At 39.7% G+C, this 18,437-nt stretch overlaps 2 pseudogenes across 2 annotated transcripts; one reads left to right on the top strand and one right to left on the bottom strand.

Annotated features, from left to right (window-relative positions):
- Positions 1 to 2,884: 2,884 nt before the first annotated feature.
- On the bottom strand, positions 2,885 to 17,543 carry LOC309804441 (kinetochore-associated protein NSL1 homolog; annotated as a pseudogene). Its single transcript has 3 exons — positions 17,504 to 17,543; positions 4,131 to 4,190; positions 2,885 to 3,628 (listed from the first exon to the last, which is right to left on the bottom strand). The product of its transcript is annotated as a kinetochore-associated protein NSL1 homolog (transcript).
- On the top strand, positions 17,541 to 18,045 carry LOC309805091 (large ribosomal subunit protein eL21-like; annotated as a pseudogene). Its single transcript has one exon. The product of its transcript is annotated as a large ribosomal subunit protein eL21-like (transcript).
- Positions 18,046 to 18,437: the final 392 nt, after the last annotated feature.

Below are 18,437 nucleotides of genomic sequence, written 5' to 3'. Positions count from 1 at the left end.
GTTTGTAGTGGTTAAGATAATTTGGCTAATTAGAGGATCTGATATGTTAGCCTCATGACTCTAACTTAAAATGTGTAATTGAATTTTTAATTTTAGAGTTCTGATTTTTTTAAGTTGAAAAGATTAAGATAGGTTTACAAAGTTTGTAGAAAGCATTGAAATGTTTAAGAGAACTTAAGATTCACATAATTTTCAACTTTATTAGATACATTATTGTTCTAAACATTTGGTTAAGTTCTGCTAGTTACAAGCAGTAAGTAGAAGGAATATTAAATTTAAAATATTTAAGTGAGGTTTAATTAACTAAGTTTGTGAGTGACACCAAATATTAATAAAAGACTGCTTTATTTATTTATTTATTTTTAGCAAATGAGTTTAACTTTAATTTGACTTTTGTGTGTTTAATCTAAGTATTATAATTATAACAGAAACCAAATAGCTTTCAAATTTCTACAATTAAAAAATAAATTTTGCGGGGTTTTAGCAGATTGCTTTAGCTTCTCATTAGAATGAAACATTTATCTAAAATCTCTGTTACAAGGGTCTCCAAAGACTTCATGGATATTATCTTAATTTTATTCTTGCAACATCTAAAAGGCTACTTTAAAGGAAGATGTTAAAATTCACTAGATTTAGAAATAAAATAATAGGATTTGTAAGTTGAATAAAGAGCCCTGCTTTTTGAATCTGTAACTTTTATAAAATTTACATTAGTTTTAAGTACTAAAATAACCCCGTGTCTTTTCTGGGTAAAAAAAAATCAAAAATTGTCTCCAAAGACACACACAAAAATTCTATTAACAAAAAGATGAGAAATGATCTTTGAAAAGGAATAATTAATCTCAAAAATGTTTAATTAAACATTTTCATATGACAATAGGTATCCTTCGTTTGTGCATGTATTAAACAATCAATATTGAGTATTTAGAAGGTGTTCAATCTCTCTCAAGGTTACTGTAAGGGTGAAGAAAGAAATAGAGGACTATGCATATGAATTTTTGTCTTCTGGAAGGCAAAAAAGCATAATAATAAAAGCATAAGTTCAAAACTACAAAATCGTTGGTGTCAAAGTTAAGTTTCTCACAAAAATAACCTTTTAGTTGTTTAAACTTTTGAAATGAGCAATAGTAGTGCTGTTATTAAAAACTTTTCTCTATATCCTTCTTCAAGATTAGTTCCTGGAGGACAGAACTTGTTGGGTTATTGTCACCAATAGATTCTGTATCAGCCTGGGGTTAATAATATATATACGGTACATTCAAATTAGACAATTTGAGGAGAGTTTAATAAACGGACTATTTATAAAGGGCTAGGCAATATGTAAAAACAGTACAAAGGAGAGTGCAGTACCCTGGATCTAGTAAAAGCAAGGCACATGACTACTCCAAGGTCTCAAGGGAAGGGCGGGGGAGTGCTTTCCTTGATCAGAAGAGCTGTGTGGGAAGGGTCTTGGGTCTGGGTGGTCGCAGTGACCCACAGGGAGGTATCCCAGGGAATACAGTAAGTTCCTTACATACGAATGAGCTCTGTTCCAAGAGCATGTTCGTAAGTCCAACAAAGTTAGCCTAGGTACCCAACAAACACAATCTGCTATATAATACTGTGCCGTAATTGGTTTATAATACTTTTTACACAAATAATACGTAAAAAACAAACAAAAAATAAAACATTTTTAATCTTATAGTACTGTACCATGAAAAGTTCAGTAGTACAGTACAACAGCTGGCATAAGGGACTGGCATCGAGTGAACAGGCAAGAAGAGTTACTGACTGGAGGAGGGAGAGGAGGTGGGAGATGGTAGAGCTGAAGGATCATTAGCAATAGGAGACGGAGGGCAAGGTGCAATTTCACTCACGCCGGTTGTTGATGGCACAGCCTTGCTGGAACCAGATGCACGTTTGCATCTTTGTTTTTTGTTTTGTTTTTTAAATTATTTATTTATGTATTTATTTTTTGGCTGTGTTGGGTCTTTGTTGCTGCTCTCTGGCTTTCTCTAGCTGTGGCGAAGGGGGGCTACTCTTCAAGGCAGTGCGCGGGCTTCTAATTGCAGTGGCTTCTCTTGTTGCAGAGCATGGGCTCTAGGCGCACAGGCTTCAGTAGTTGCAGCACGAGTGTGTGGGCTTCAGCAACTGTGGCCCGCGGGCTCAGTAGTTGTGGCACACGGGCTTAGTTGCTCTGCAGCATGTGGGATCTTCCCCAACCAGGGCTCAAACCCGTGTCCCCTGCATTGGCAGGCGGATTCTTAACCACTGTGCCACCAGGGAAGTCCCTACACAGCTCTTTTTTAAAGAAAGATGTATATCCAGGAAACACAATGAAACACGTTACTTCTGAAATTCCGTTAAAAGCTGTAAGGCTCGGACTTCCCTTGAGACACAGTGGTTAAGAATCTGCCTACCAATGCAGGAGACACGGGTTCGAGCCCTGGTCCGGGAAGATCCCACATGCTGCGGTGTCACCACATTGAGAAGCCCTCACACCACAACAAAGAGTAGCCCCTGCTCGCCGCAACTAGAGAAAGCCCGCGTGCATCAACGAATGCCCAACCCAGCCAAAAATAAATAAATAAATTTATTTAAAAAAAAAACAACCTGTAAGGCAGCCAAGTGTTGATGGTATTTAAGGACAGTAAAAGTGTGCACTCTTAGTGACCATTGACAGACTTTGTGTAAATATTTAAAAAAATATGCTTTTCATTGACTATAGATGAAAAGGTGAGGGAAGAAATACAATATTACATCATACCCCAGCATAGAGCTACTATATTTGTATAAAGGAATCACTAGTTATCTGTTGTTTTAATTGAAGTCCTGTCTAGGCATTAAGCTGTAATCTAAATGTTGATAGTGCCTAATTTCAACTCCCAAGATAAACAGAAAGAGCTTATGTATCAAGACTGATTCTCTTTGACCTCAACGGATACCATTTTCTCTGGGGGCAGTCTTTAGTTCCCTTTCTTCTCAGTACCAAGTCAGTGGTTTTCCTAGCAGAAGTCTCCACTGGTGTGGTTTTTACTTGTGCTATAAAGCTCTCAGGTTTAACATCTGGTTTCCTATAACAACCGGAAGAAGACTTCTTGGTGGACTTTCTGGAGCCGGATAATAGGCTGCATCTTTAAAACTTGGGAAAAATCCATCTCCTTGTTCAATTAATGCAGGCAAGGACTTTGTAGCTTCACTAATCTCCTTAGCTATTGTTTCTTCTCTGCATTTCAAGTTTTCCGTACGAGGGGCTGGATCAGGGTCATATTTTAGGTCCAATGGATGTACAACAGGTTAGTACTGCTTCAGAATTTCTTGTTTTGCTTTTATGATTTTGATGACACATTCAAGGATCTTTCGGGGATACTGCTTACATTTTGTGGCTACATGGACTATGATTTCATCAAACTGGGTTTCAAGGACTTTGATATCAGAATCCATAAGCAATTGTCTGAAGCTTCCTGCCATGCTTGCCCATGAATGCTGACATTCTCTTGCACAGCTGATTCAAAAGTCCACTGCGCATCTTGCAGCAGGGGCTTCTGAATCTCCTCTGGCAGTGCATCCCTGAGGTTTTGTGCAGAGCTGCCACCCAGTTCTAGCATTTCCATCACTGCCCGCTTTGAGGTGCAGCGCACTTGCAGGTCTTTTCAGGAGGTGGCAGGGACCGAGGCCCTGTCATCTATCACAGCTACTCTCTCCATGTCCCACAGAGGGGAAAGAGCCACCGACTCAAACCCTCTCCAGTTTTCCAGCTTCAACTGTCTGAAGAGAAGATTTTGAATGGCGCTGCAATGAAGAGAGGATTTTAGAGTATCTACTCTTTTAAATAATATAAGGTTGCTATTGTAATCTGGTCTGGGTATTGCCTGCTCCTGACCCTAAACTGCACAAGAGCCATAAAGTTTTCTATTATTCTATAATGGGACTATAAAATAGACTGTCTCTTTAATCCAAGGAGTTAACATTCTTCACACCCTTTTGGCAAATTTTCTTAAATTTTAAAGCAGTGGTTTTATAATTAGAGTGTGTGTAAAAATCACTTGGGGTGGTTGTTAAAGTTGTATATTGTTGCAGAGATTCTGCAGAGATTCTGACTCAGTAGGTCTGGAGTAGGTCTATGCAATAGCCTCTTAACAGGAACTCACTGAGGCAGAAGGTCCTGGGGCCACATTCTGAAAAATCCAGATCCACACTGGGCTGCAAACCTGTTTTTCCGGTGCTCAGAGAAAGATATTTTCATCTGGGCCAGAAATCCAGGCTGGGATAATTTCTCCTCATTATCATTCTTATTAAACTCATTATTCCTCTTCTGCTGGAAAATCTGGCACTGAAAAGCTTGTGTAATATGATAATGAGGTAGAAACTTTTAGCTATTTAAGATTAGGGCTGTTTTGGGCTTCCCTGGTGGTGCAGTGGTTAAGAATTCATCTGCTGTAGGTATAGCTGATTCACTTTGTTATACAGCAGAAACTAACACAATATTGTAAAGCAATTATACTCCAATAAAGATGTTAAAAAAAAAAAAATCCACCTGCCAGTGCAGGGGACACAGGTTTGAGCCCTGGTTGGGGAAGATCCCACATGCCGCAGAGCGACTAAGCCTGCACTCCACAGCTACTGAAGCCCACACGCCCTAGAGCCCATATTCCACAAAAGAAGCCACCGCAATAAGAAGCCCGCGCACCGCAACGAAGAGTAGCCCCCACTCGCCGCAGCTAGAGAAAGCCTGCGCACAGCAATGAAGACCCAAAGCAGCCAAAAATAAATAAATTAAAAAAAAAAAAAGATTAGAGCTGTTTTACCTATAGGCTTCTGTATGGAACACTTCTCATTTTGCCTGCAAGTTTTGTATCTGATTAAATCTAAAAGACATCCTTTTATTTTTCAAAATGTGCTTCTTTCTCTTTGTTCCATGGCTAAGACTTGGTTTTTTGCTCAAGACCCAATTCTTTCTTCCTATTGTCCTGTGTCACCGGTATATGTAGTATCATTCTGTCACTAATGGGAGACAACTTTACTAGTGATTAATGCACTATACTTTTGGCTCGGGTCCTGATTTGACAGCCCTGCATCTCTATGCCTCGCAGACCAGATCAATTTCTCTGGGATGCAGAAGCAGAGAGAAAGGAGAATAGATGAAGATACTGAGATGTGCATATCGTCCAGAGGGCCCCTGCCCCTTATCCCCAGTTCTGGGTAAACCCCCAACCCTACCCCTAGGCCCCAGGTGAGCAATAAAACCCAAAGAGAGATTCGAATACCGCATGTCTTTAGTATCTCTCACACTTCCCATATTTGGATGGGTGAAGGGATCATGCAAGAGAGGAGGAAATATTATTAATGAAAAACTGCATCGGTTAATACTTCAGATATCATTCCATCACAACTGTAGCCCAGGTAGTGTGGACACAGTGACAAGCGCAGCTTGAGGAAGGGCAGAATTTAGGGGACAGGCAGCGGATCAGTGATGTATACAGAGGAGGACTGGGTGGGGAAGAAGCGTCAAGAGGGGTGCCCGGAAGCTCTGGGTGGGGTGTTCCAAGAAGTCAGCAGAGACTGTCTCATCAAATTAGGGCCAATTTCCTTACTTTTAGACTAGACCTACTTTTGGTGTTTTTAAGATAAGGAATGAGACGAAAGTTTCAGAAACGAAGAGATAGAACTGTCAAAGGATTATTCTGTTGCCTCTTTATTCTGCACAAACCATATTAAAATTATTCCAATACTAACCAGCCGAGTTCAGTCCTGGGCAGCCTGGGAGTGTGCTGCTGGGGATCCTGCTGTGAGCAGAGTTGCAGGCCAAGAGCTCTCTGTAGGGACCCACTGCGGTGGTCCAGAGACCGCACTCTGGGCAGGCTGTTCCGAGTCAGGGACTCAGCATGGTGAGGGTCCCGGAGCCAGGCCAGTCCTTCCCACGTGTGGGGACTCTGCCAGGCAGTCTTGACTCTGGGACTCCTTGTTGGCCTGGCTGAGACTTTCTCTGAGCTGCACTGTAGTCCGGTGCTTTTCCTCACCAGTCCCCCCTCCCTTCTTTCTTGCCTTGTCTGACCTGCAGGCAGTATGAGCTCTCCCCACTTCTGCTCCCTCCTCCCTTGCTGTGTCACAGACTCTTCACGGACTTGAATTCTATCTTAGCGTCTGCTTCCTGGAGGACCTGAACTGGCACAAGTTATCTGTGAAAAATGTTTCTTCTTCTTTCAGTGTCTGAGCAGTCTTGGACACACCTACTTCTTCCCCTTTGTGAGAAAGCAGACCCAGGGAAGCTTTGCTATAATTCTTGAGAGTCTGCTTCAAAAAGGGAGAAATGTTTTGACCCTTTTAGTTCCTTTAGGATGGACATTAATTTTGGATGTGGAGAGTTTTTTTAACAAGAGCTTTGCATGCATGCATATTTCATCTGTTGCCAGGTGTCAGCACTGTTGCTTGCTTAATGACAATACGGAATCATTCATAATTTACTATTCTCATTTGTAGCCCACAAGAAAGAAGAAAAAAATCATTAATGATATGATGTGTGCTGGGATATTGCTTTAGGTTCCTGGGACCTCTTGCAACATTGGCCAAAGATTAGTAAGGTAAGAACTGAGACGTGACCCATTGCGTTGTGTGGTTATTGTCAGTACAGCTTTAGAGAGAAAAGGGTACAGAAGCCAGACTGGGGAGGGTTGAGATGTGAATGGAAAGTGAGGAAGTGGACACTTCAAGAAATTTGATTGTAAAGGAAAGTGCCTCCTCCTTCTTCTTCTTCTTCTCCTTCTTCTCCTTCTCCTCCTTCTCCTCCTTCTCCTTCTTCTCCTTCTCCTCCTTCTCCTTCTTCTCCTTCTTCTCCTTCTCCTCCTTCTCCTTCTCCTCCTCCTTCCCCTTCCCCTTCTCCTTCTCCTTCTCCTTCTCCTTCTCCTTCTCCTTCTCCTTCTCCTTCTCCTTCTCCTTCTCCTTCTCCTTCTCCTTCTTCTTCTTCTTCTTCTTCTTCTTCTTCTTCTTCTTCTTCTTCTTCTTCTTCTTCTTCTTCTTCTTTTTAAATTTTTTTTGCCTGTGCTGCATGGCATGTGGGATCTTAGTTCCCTGACCAGGGATCCAACCCATGTCCTGTACAGTGGAGGCACTGAAAGTGTGGAGTCTTAACCACTGGACCACCAGGGAAGTCCCATCCTCATTCTTCTTCTAATTCATCTTTTTTTTTTAAGTCCAAGGTAACATAATATTTGGCAAAAAGTTCAAACACTATAGAAATATATGGTGTAGAAAGTCCCTCATAATTCTACCCTCTGGATAGCAGGAGTTCTCAATATTGTCTGCACATTAGAATCATCAGGGGAGATTTTTAAAAATCCTGATGCTGAGCCCACAGCCTGTGTCAAAGATATAGAGATCTCTGGGAGTGGCACCCAGATATCGGCATTCTTTAAAGCTCTCTAGGTGATAATGATACACAGTCAAGGTTGAGAACCACTACTCGAAGTGTGGCCTGTGGACCAGTGGCATCGACATCAGCATCAGCAGAACCTCAACTCTGCAGCCCTTCTACCTAATGAATAGTAATCTGCATGCTAACAGTATCCCTTGATATTTCATATGCACAATAAATTTGTTTTTACATTTATGGTCAGTTGATTTTTTTTTTTTTTTTTTTTTTTTTTTTTTTTGTGGTACGCGGGCCTCTCACTGCAGTGGCCTCTCCCATTGCGGAGCACAGGCTCCGGACGCGCAGGCTCAGCGGCCATGGCTCACGGGCCCAGCAGCTCCGCGGCATGTGGGATCTTCCCGGACCGGGGCACGAACCCGTGTCCCCTGCATCGGCAGGCGGACTCTCAACCACTGCGCCACCAGGGAAGCCCCAGTTGATTTTTTTTTAAATTGAAATATAGCTGACTTACAATGTTGTGTTAGTTTCTGGTGTACAACAAAGTTTTACATATATATATATATATATATATATATATATATATATATATATACACACACACACACATATATATATATACACACACATATATATGTATATATATATTCTTTTTAGATTCTTTTCCATTATAGGTTATTACAAAATATTGAGTATAGTTCCCTGTGCTATGCACTAGGTCCTTGTTATTTATCTATTTTATATATAGTAGTATATGTATATATTAATCCCAACCTCCTAATTTATCCCTCTTCCCCTTTCCCCTTTGGTAACCATAAGTTTGTTTTCTATGCCTGTGGGTCTATTTCTGTTTTGTAAATAAGTTCATTTGTATCTCATGTGCACAATGAAAATTGAGCAGCACTTTTTAGAGAAAAATCACTAAAAGAAATAAGGAAGACTTTTTTTTTTTTTTTAAGATGGAATGAACTCATGCTTACAGAATTACTGAGAGGAAGAATCTGTAAAGGGGAAAGAATAGAAAGTATAAGACAGAATGTCATAATTGGTAGGACAATGTCTCAGAAGAGGTAGGAGGGATAGAATTGGCAGCTGGGAAAAATGAAATTTGAAGAGAAAAGGGAATTTGTCTTCTTGGGACACTGGAAGGAAGAGGGAGTGAATGATACACTTGCAGGTAGGTTTGAATTGCCGGGGAAACTGAAAGTTGATGCTATTGCCACCTGACGGCCTTTGTTTTCTGCTTTCCCCAGGGAAGTAGGAGGAGAGGCCCTCTGTGAAAAATGAATGCGGCAAAGAGGAATAATGGCTATTGAAGCCCTACTATGTGCCACAAGGGATGTTACATACAAAAAGCCTATATACTCCTTCCAATAGCCCTAAGACAGTCCTATTTTACAGATGGGGAGATCAATCCTCTGCTGGCTTCTCCTTTGCTCAGTCTCTGCACATCTATCCTGAGGTTCCCTCTCTATTTCTTCATTCCTTTGGTGACATCACTCAGTCCCCTGACTGTGAGTGTTATCTATGTGACTTTGCCTGCAAAGTCCCCCCCCCCATCTACATTTCTAGTCCTGACCTGTGTTGTGAACTCCATCCAATTGTTTACTCAACATTTCCATAGCATGCCTGATAGAAATCTCAAACTTATCATGGGAAAAAGACAACCGTTCCCAAACTTGCAACCCTCCTCCATAGCCCACTCCCTTAATTATAATAATGGCCAAACCCAGGACTTCTGGCAGTGTCTTCCCTCCACCTCCCTCCATCCCAAATCACCAAGAAGTCTTGTCAATTTTATCTCCACAACATTCTGAGTCCATCCACTTCTCTAAGATCTCCACTCCCACCAGTCCAATCTAAGCCACCATCACCTCCTGTCTGGACCACTGCAGTAGCATTCTACCTGCCCTCTCTGCATCCGCTGCTGCCGCCCTGCAACCCAGTCTCTGAATCTCAGCCAGACTGAGGTATACACATGGTGTATACACATGACAATTTTAAAACATATAAACAGAGTAGTATCACGAATCCCCTTAATCTTATCATAGCAACTCCAAAAATTATCAATAACTTGTCAATCTTTTTTTAATCTCAATATTTTTCTTTTTTTAAAAAAAGCATTTAAAAGCAAATTTAAGATGCCATATTATTTCAACCATGCATATTTCAGTAGATATCTCTAACAGAGGAGGATTTTAAAAATTAAAACCAGAATGCTCATTACATTCTCAGTGCTGCACAGGTTTATATATTTTATCTCATTTAGTCTTCGTAATAGTCTTGAGGGGAGGGTGTTGCTAGATGATTTCACCTACAGGAAAGTGTAGATTTAGAGTGTCCTGGCTCAAAGGGCTGAAATTCAAAGTGGCAGTCCTCAAATTCCCTGTCTGCTGTGTGTTCCACCCATTATGACTTCTCTTTCCTGTAAGTGTGAGGTCTCCTCTACACATTCCTTAGTGCCTTACATCTAGTGATCTTGCATCATTTTAAGAAAAGAGAAAATAAAAATGGGAAGAATCTATATTTTCAGATTTTCCTGCTTAAATTTTTCTCTAAAATTTAGGGAAAACGTCATTATACTGCCATCTTCTGGATCTTTTGAATGCTAACACATCAATGACAATATAGATATTTAAAACCACATCGGTCCAACTCTCTAATCTAGGGCTGACATATTAAACTTTGTATAATTAAAATTATTTCTTTAGTTAATTGGAAAAGTTTTCTTTAAACAACTTAATACATTTTAAATATAGAGACTAAAAAGTAGATGTATTTAGAGGTCAGTTACTTTTGTTTGTAGGGGATGGAGGCAAACGTACATAGTTACAATTTACAAGTAATTCAACCTCCATCTTTTGGCCATTAATTTTAACCTCTTCCAATGACAGTTTTTAAAATTAATGTTAATAGAGGTGTTGGCTAGAAAAGCATTTCCACTGCTGGTGAGAGTATAAATGATCGCAGTCCTTTGGGAAGGCAATTTGATTGCTTATTTAAAAAGTAAAAATAAACTATCTGTAACTTTTGACCCAGTAAATTTACTTTAGGAACTCATCCTGCATATATTCTTGTTAATGTATGCAAAGATGTATATATCTTTGAATAAGATGTATAATCTCACCTTGTTTATAAAGGACTAGAAAAAACCAGCATGCTTAAGTAAATGATGTTACTACATCTATGCAATGTGGTTCTTTGAAGGTGCTTAAAAATAATGGTGTAGTTCTAAATACCCTGGTAATAATAACTAATAATGACTGATATTCTAAGAGGTTTGTTTAAAATATTTTGGCCTAGAACTGGAAGATGCTATGCAAATTAAATACTCTTTCATATTTTTTACTAACAGATAGATATTTATGTAGCAAAAAACTCCATTTGGATTTCTGCCTCTAAAAGAGTGATAAACTCAGCTTTTAAAAAATGGAACAGGAGGCAATAAAGTCCTCAGTCTTAGCTTCATAATCAGTGGTACAATAAATAAGATAAAGATAATATGAGTGTAAGTTATATTTTGTGGTTTCTACTCAAGAAAAGTTTAAACTAACGGGGAGAAAAACTTAGTACTCCGTGAAATCCATGCCATGAAGCCGAATTTACAGTGCAATGTCTTTTTACTTACCATTATTATTTAATAATAAAAGATTGACTAGGCACAGTAATCATGACTGGTATTTGTCAAGTCTTTTCTATGTGCTAAGTGCTGTCCTAAGTGCTTAGCGTGTGAGAAGTCAGTTGGTCTTCTCCATGACTTTGGAAAGACAGTATATAGACAATATTTCTATTTAATGAAATTGAGAGTGAGGAAAGTTAAGTGAGGAAAGTTAAGCACATGGTTAAATCAGGAAATGAGTCCAAATATTCTGAATTTGGATGCAGTGCTTTTTTTTTTATTACACCCAAATGAGTCAAAAGGGGAAAACATACAGGTGTAAATGCTTATATTAGAATGCTTGGTAATACATATGAAGTACCAAGTACACTGCCTGGCATATTATATTGATAAATACTCAAAAAAGGTTGACTATAACTCTTTTTATTTTTATTATGTTGAGAGGACAATAAGGGTAGGTCTTTGACCAAGTGACAGAGGCAAGCATCCTTCCCACTCAACACTTCCACTGAAAATTCTCAATTGCATTGTAATATCTTCACACTCATATGAAGCATAAGCCCCATGAGGGCAGGAGTTTTCTCTGTTATATGTTCACTGTTATCTCCTGAGGCCTGTAAGACAGCTCATATTAACTTCTCGGCAAACATTTGACACCTAGATTGAGAGACCAGAAGATTTTCTTGCTCCTTTTTTCTTCTTTTTGACTGTGCCATGTTAGCTTACTATTGTTTTGCTCTTCTGTATAATTTGTACACTTCAGAGTAGTGCTTCCCAAGTTTTGGTGGTTATGAAACTTCCTGGTATCTTGCTAAACATGTAGATACCCCACAAAAAAGTAGATCCTCAGAGAGCTCCATTATGTATTTTTATACCCTCATAAATGGACCTCTACCCAAAAATTTGGTTTGGACATCAAAACTGATGATGCATACACATATCAAGAGAGTATCAGAATACAAAATGAAGCTTTCTGGGGGAAAATGACCTGGGCAGGCTTTCCAGCTGATCCAAAAAATGGCTTGAGAGAGCAGGGAAAGAGAGGCTTGGGGTTTTGTTGTGTTTAGGGAGAGGGGCTGGAATAGGTCTCTTCCAGGAAGTTGCACACACCATGTTTGCTAATATCACCTTGGCCAGAAGTTAGCAATATGGCCTCACCTAACTGCAAGGGAGATTATAACATGTAGTCTTTATTTCAAGTCATAGTGTGTCCAGTTCAACATCAGAGTTCCATTGCTATATAACAAGGGGAGAATGAACATAAAGGGACCAGAAACAGTCTCTGATCCAGTTACTAAATAGACATTAGGTGGAGTAGCATCAATTATTTCAAGTCATCTGTGTATGGTTTACTACTCATAATTTCTAGTTAGTGTTCCAAAGGTTGCTATTTTTGTAACTTACTCTGGGTTTTATTATGTTCCATAGCAATGTTCGGTGAGCTGAGGAGATAAAGCTTAATGGAAAAGAGTATTTATTTCTGGCAATGTGCCAGGCACCTGATTGGTGCCTTTCACATATATTTTCTCATTTGGAAGAGCCAAGAGAGAAATAAGAAAGAGTTCTCTCATCCAAGGTCAACTATAGGCAAAATGGTAAGTAAAGTAGCATTTCTTTTCTTTTTCTCCTTTTGCATTTAATAATATTTTATTTATTTATTGAATATAGTTAATTTACAATATTGTGTTAGTTTCAGGTGTACAGCAAAGTGATTCATATATATATATACATATATATTCAGATTATTTTCCATTATAGGTTATTATAAGATATTGAATATAGTTTTCTGTGTTATACAGTAAATCCTTGTAGCTTATCTATTATATGTACAGTAGTTTGTATCTGTTAATACCATACTCCTAATTCATCCCTCTTTCCTCCCCTTTGGTAACCATAAGTTTGTTTCCTATGTCTGTGAGTCTGTTTTTGTTTCGTATATAGATTCATTTGTACTATTTTTTAGATTCCACATATAAGTGATATCTGATATCATGTAATGTTTGTCTTTCTCTGTCTGACTTACTTCACTTAGTATGATCTTCTCTAAGTCCATCCATGTTGCTGCATATGGCAATACTTCATTTTTTATAGTTGAGTAATATTCCATTGTATATATATATATATACACCACATCTTCTTTATCCATTCATCTGTTGGTGGGCACTTAGGATACATGTCTTGGCTATTGCAAATACTGCTGTTATGTACACTGGGGTGAATGTACCTTTTCGAATTAGAGTTTTCATCTTTTCCGGATATATGCCTAGGAGTGGGATTTCTGGATCACAAGGTAGCTCTATTTTTAGTTTTTAAAGGAATTTTCCATACTGTTCTTCATAGTGGCTGCACCAATTTTTTCCACATCCTCACCTGCACCTGTTATTTCTTGTCTTTTTGAGAATAGCCATTCTGACCAGTGTGAGGTGATAAGTAAGGTAGCTTTTCTTTCATAACTTGTGCTTTCCTTTTCAATAGATCTTTTCTAAAATGTGTTCTGTGTATTTATTTTTCTACAACAGAATGTCCAATGTAGAGCATAACTGAAAATATTCAATTGTGCAAAATGGTATGTAGGACTTAAGTTCAAATAGAAAACATAATTTGTCAAGATAAATACTTGAACATAATTTGACATCTTACAGAATAGTATTTCAGTTAGATGATCTTTAAATCCAATTGGCTGAGCTGCCTTATCTCTAGACCCCAAATTACAATTATTCTTTCCCTGCCCAAACTGAAATAGTCAGTATGTGGAAGCATCAGAGCCAGTGGTTGGGTGTGATCATAATTGATTCTTGTTTCTAGAGCTTTCCTTAGCAACCTGCAAATATAACCTGCCTTGGATAAAAAGACACCAGAAATTTCTCAAAGGCCAGTGGTTCATATGGTAAGTATGATGAGTACTCTACATGATTCCCTTGGTTTCCATTTCTAGTTAAACAGCATCTAGATAGCTTTCTTCAATTTATCATACAGGACAAACACAGGGGCTCCATGCAGCCCCTAAGAATTTTGAATAAAGCGCCTAGAAAAAGGCTTATGTGCCTGCATTTTTTATAAAGAATTTATTATTTATTTATTGGCTGCGTTGGGTCTTCGTTGCTGCATGTGGGCTGTCTGTAGTTGCAGCAAGCAGGGGCTACTCTTTGTTGCCATGTGTGGGCTTCTCATTACGGTGGCTTCTCTTGTTGCAGAGCACAGGCTCTAGGTGCGTGGCCGTCAGTAGTTGTGGCACGTGGGCTCAGTAGTTGTGGTTCACAAGCTCTAGAGCACAGGCTCAGTAGTTGTGGCGCATGGGCTTAGTTGCTCTGTGGCATGTGGGATCTTCCCGGACCAGGGCTTGAACCCATGTCCCCTGCATTGGCAGGCATATTCTTAACCACTGCACCACCAGGGAAGTCCCTGCCTGCATTTCTGAAAATCTTCCTCCAGCATTCAAGGACCCCAGGAGACACATCAACTCCTTTGTGCCCACATTACAATATCAACCATTGGCTCACAGTATCACGGGGGTAGGAAAACATCTAGGCTTTTAAATTCTGCTGCCTTGGCAGATTTTCCAACATCAGGTACAAATTGGGTTCAGGGAAAATCTGATGAGGGGAAGAAGAAGAGTGAAGTGGCTACAGCTGTTGCACGAAGGACCAAAATGCCTTGGTGCTGTGTGTGCTTGTATTCCTCCTAAGAACCCCTGCTTGTAGTTATCCTTAAAGCAAAGTGAAGGGCTCAAGTAAGGAAACATCTGTTGACACTTGTCATGGTGCCCTTCCAGAAGGAACATACTCCTGCTCTTTGGGAAGATGGAATATACAATCCACTCTGCCTTTGTAGAAGGAGTTAGCAGTAACCTCTCTGTTCCCATGCTGCAGCTTCGCCCACTTGATTGGACCACTGCAGTCTTGGAGATGGCAGCGGTGATGCTGCAGTCAAGAAACCCCTTGTAAAGTAGATGACCTTTATTTTTTTCTGGCCATGCTGTGTGGCATGCGGGATCTTAGTTCTAGGTCCAGAGATCGAACCCGTGTCCCCTGCAGTGGAAGCACAGACTCTTAACCACTGAACCGCCAGGGAAGTCCCAACTTTTAACCTTTTTTTTATTCCAGTTTTATTGAGACATAATTGACATAAGGCACTGTATAAGTTTAAGGTGTACAGCATAATTATTTGACTTATATACATTATGAAAAGATTATCACAAGTTTAGCAAACATCCATCATCTCCTATAGATACAAAATAAAAGAAAAAGAAAATAACTCTTTTTTCTTGTGATGAGAACTCTTAGAATTTACTCTTTTAATGACTTTCATATATAACATACAGCAGTGTTAATTATATTAATCACATTGTACATCACATGCCTGATACTTAATTATCTTATAACACGAAGTTTGTACCTTTTGACTGCTTTCATTCAATTCCTCCTCCCCCATCCCCTGACTCTGGTAACCATAAATCTGATCTCTTTCTCTATGAGTTCTTTTGTTTGTTTGTTCTTGAAGTATAATTGACCTATAACACTATGTTAGTTCCTGGTGTACAAAGTAGTGATTCGATATTCTATACATTTCAAAATCATCACCATGATAAGTCTAGTTACCATCTGTCACTATACAAAGACAGTAGATGACCTATTTACTCATGGCAGCAGAATGGGCTGGAGGAGGATGCAAGGCCAGAGTGGGAGCTTTGAGATCCAGGAATGTTGGTATCACTGGCTCAGCCCTGACACAGATTGAAAGGCTAATATGCTTAATTTCTTTCTTATATCTTTTCCTTACCTTTCTTTTCTCTTTCCCTCTACATAGTCAGTATTCTTTCAAGTAGGACTTTTAAGTTGGTCAGCCTGGGGGAGGATGGTTTGAAGCAAAGAATAAATTGTTAAAGTTGTAATTTCAGGTGTCATGAGAGATAAATATTGGGGTTAAGTGTATCTGGAAAATATGCCTGAAAATTGACATGGGGGAATTTTTTTGGTTGAAAGAGAAGTGAAAAAAGAGAGGGCAGATGACAGAGGCTGGGACACATGGAAAAGTTTTTGCAATGACCTAATGTTTCCACTAATTCATGAGAAATACTGCTTTAATGTCTTGAATTTATCCTAGAAGAATTAGGCTCAATAGCTCCTTTCATTACCTGGGAGCTTAAATCATCAGTGGCATTTTTTTCCCATATATTTTTGAAAGATGCTTTCATATAGAATATAAAACTTTTTAGAAATTCAATTTTATTTATGGGCAGCATCATATTTTTTATACTCTTGCTGAAGAAACTTAGGGTTTACCTTTTCTTTGTTTTTTTTTTTTTTTTCTGCGGTATGCGGGCCTCTCACTGCTGTGGCCTCTCCCTTTGCGGAGCACAGGCTCCGGACGCGCAGGCCCAGCGGCCATGGCTCACGGGCCCAGCCACTCCGCAGCATGTGGGATCCTCCCGGACCGGGGCACAAACCCGTGTCCCCTGCATCGGCAGGTGGACTCTCAACCACTGCGCTACCAGGGAAGCCCTATCTTTTCTTTTTTTAACCAAAGGGGCGTATCACTCAGCAGAGTGCTTAGTTGTTATGAGAGTGAAAAAAAGTTCCTCTGGCATAAGGTGTGGGGAACCTACTGGATTTAAAAGGATAATAAGCTTTCTTCTTGAAATAGGCCTAATCAACATACTTTATTGTACTTTATTGGGGGCATTCATCAATAATGAATCAAACACTAGGCAAAACTTTTCCTGAGAGAGTTAGAAACTCTCTGGCTGGAGTTGAACCCTGGGATCTGGGGTTGTGTCTGTGAATGTTATTCATTCTGCAAAATGCTCTGAGTACATACCTTGGGCCCAAATGCAGAAAATCATTGGGTCTTGGAAATGTACTTGTTTGGGGAAACACTTAAATATCTTTGCTGGAACAAGGGTCACATAATCACTCCACCATGCAATGCTTAATTGTAAAAGAGTGGGGATGTGATCTCACTGAGTGCAGGACTGTTTCTAAGCAGAGTTTTTAAGGATAATGAATGCTGGCTCTGCAGGTTCTAAATGTGAGTGAACAAGATGGAATTTGGTCAACAGTTGGAGGAGTTGGCCTCAGTAACATGCAGAGTTCACCTGTGGTAACAAAGTGTAAGGCAGAGTATTTGGGCTTAGATGCTGGTAGGTGCATGGTTGCACAGTGGGAGTGTGTGGAAGTCCTTTATATTGGATTCCATTTTTTCAATGAAATAAGAAAGCCATTGATTAAGAACAAATGTGAGATAGTAGATCTTGAAACTATGAGGGGGAAAGTAAGTATGAAATAGTTATCAACAAGTCAGTGTAAGAATTTCTGGATTTTTTCAGTCTAAGTTATACGCACCAGCTTTCCCCATTGCACCCCCTACCTTTCCCTAGCATCCCAATTATCAATATTAAGTAAACACCAGTAAAGAAAGATTCATGACAAGACAAATAAGAGAGGAATGTCATAGGGCATAGACATGCAAGATAAACACTGGTTAAGCCCAGTATTGATTCTACTAAGCCTTATGTGGCTAAGAGAGAGCTCTGTTCCTGCCACTTAAAATCTTGTTAGGCTTTTCAGCCGGAACCGCCATCTTCCCGTAATTCGCCAAAATGACCAACACAGAGGGAAAGAGTAGGGGCACCCGCTACATGTTCTCTAGGCCTTTTAGAAAACATGGAGTTGTTCCTTTGGCCACATACCTGCGAATCTACAAGAAAGGCGATATTGTGGATATCAAGGGAATGGGCGCTGTTCAAAAAGGAATGCCCCACAAATGTTACCATGGCAAAACTGGGAGAGTCTACAGTGTTACCCAGCATGCTGTTGGCATCATTGTAAACAATCAGGTTAAGGGCAAGATTCTTGCCAAGAGAATTAATGTGTGTATCAAGCATATTAAGCACTCTAAGAGCTGAGATAGCTTCCTGAAATGGGTGAAGGAAAATAATCAGAAAAAGAAGGAAGCCAAAGAGAAAGGTACTTGGGTTCAACTGAAGCGCCAGCCTGCTCCACCCAGAGAAGCACACTTCGTTAGAACCAATGGAAAGGAGCCTGAACTGTTGGAGCCCATTCCCTATGAATTCATGGCATAATGGGTGTAAAGAAAATAAAAGACTTGGACTGTATAAATGTTTATCTTAATTGAGTAGAAATGTGTGACCCCCTTCCCCAAACAAATATTTAAAGCACACACACACAAAAAAATCTTGTTAGCATCAACTCACCCATCTTCACATCCATCCCAGTGCCCCAAAAGACACCAGTTTAGTTCCAGGGCTGAGGTTGGGGCAAGGCTTCTTTCTTGTTTAGAATGCCTGTCTGAGAGTATTCTGAACCAATGTTCTCTGATAGGCATCCCAGGGATTCTAGAGATCAAAAAAGACTCAGTATGAGTCCAAAGTTATCTTTCTTCTCTTCAGGACTCTAGTAGAGAAATGTGAGGTAGAATTTCTAGCTACTGAGTTAGGAGTATAAAGAAGCAACA

This window comes from Mesoplodon mirus (assembly GCF_964341445.2).
Source record: "Mesoplodon mirus genome assembly, chromosome: 5".
NCBI lineage: Eukaryota > Metazoa > Chordata > Mammalia > Artiodactyla > Ziphiidae > Mesoplodon > Mesoplodon mirus.
Note: the sequence above shows the minus strand (reverse complement) of the source record. Positions and strands in the feature narration are given on the sequence as shown.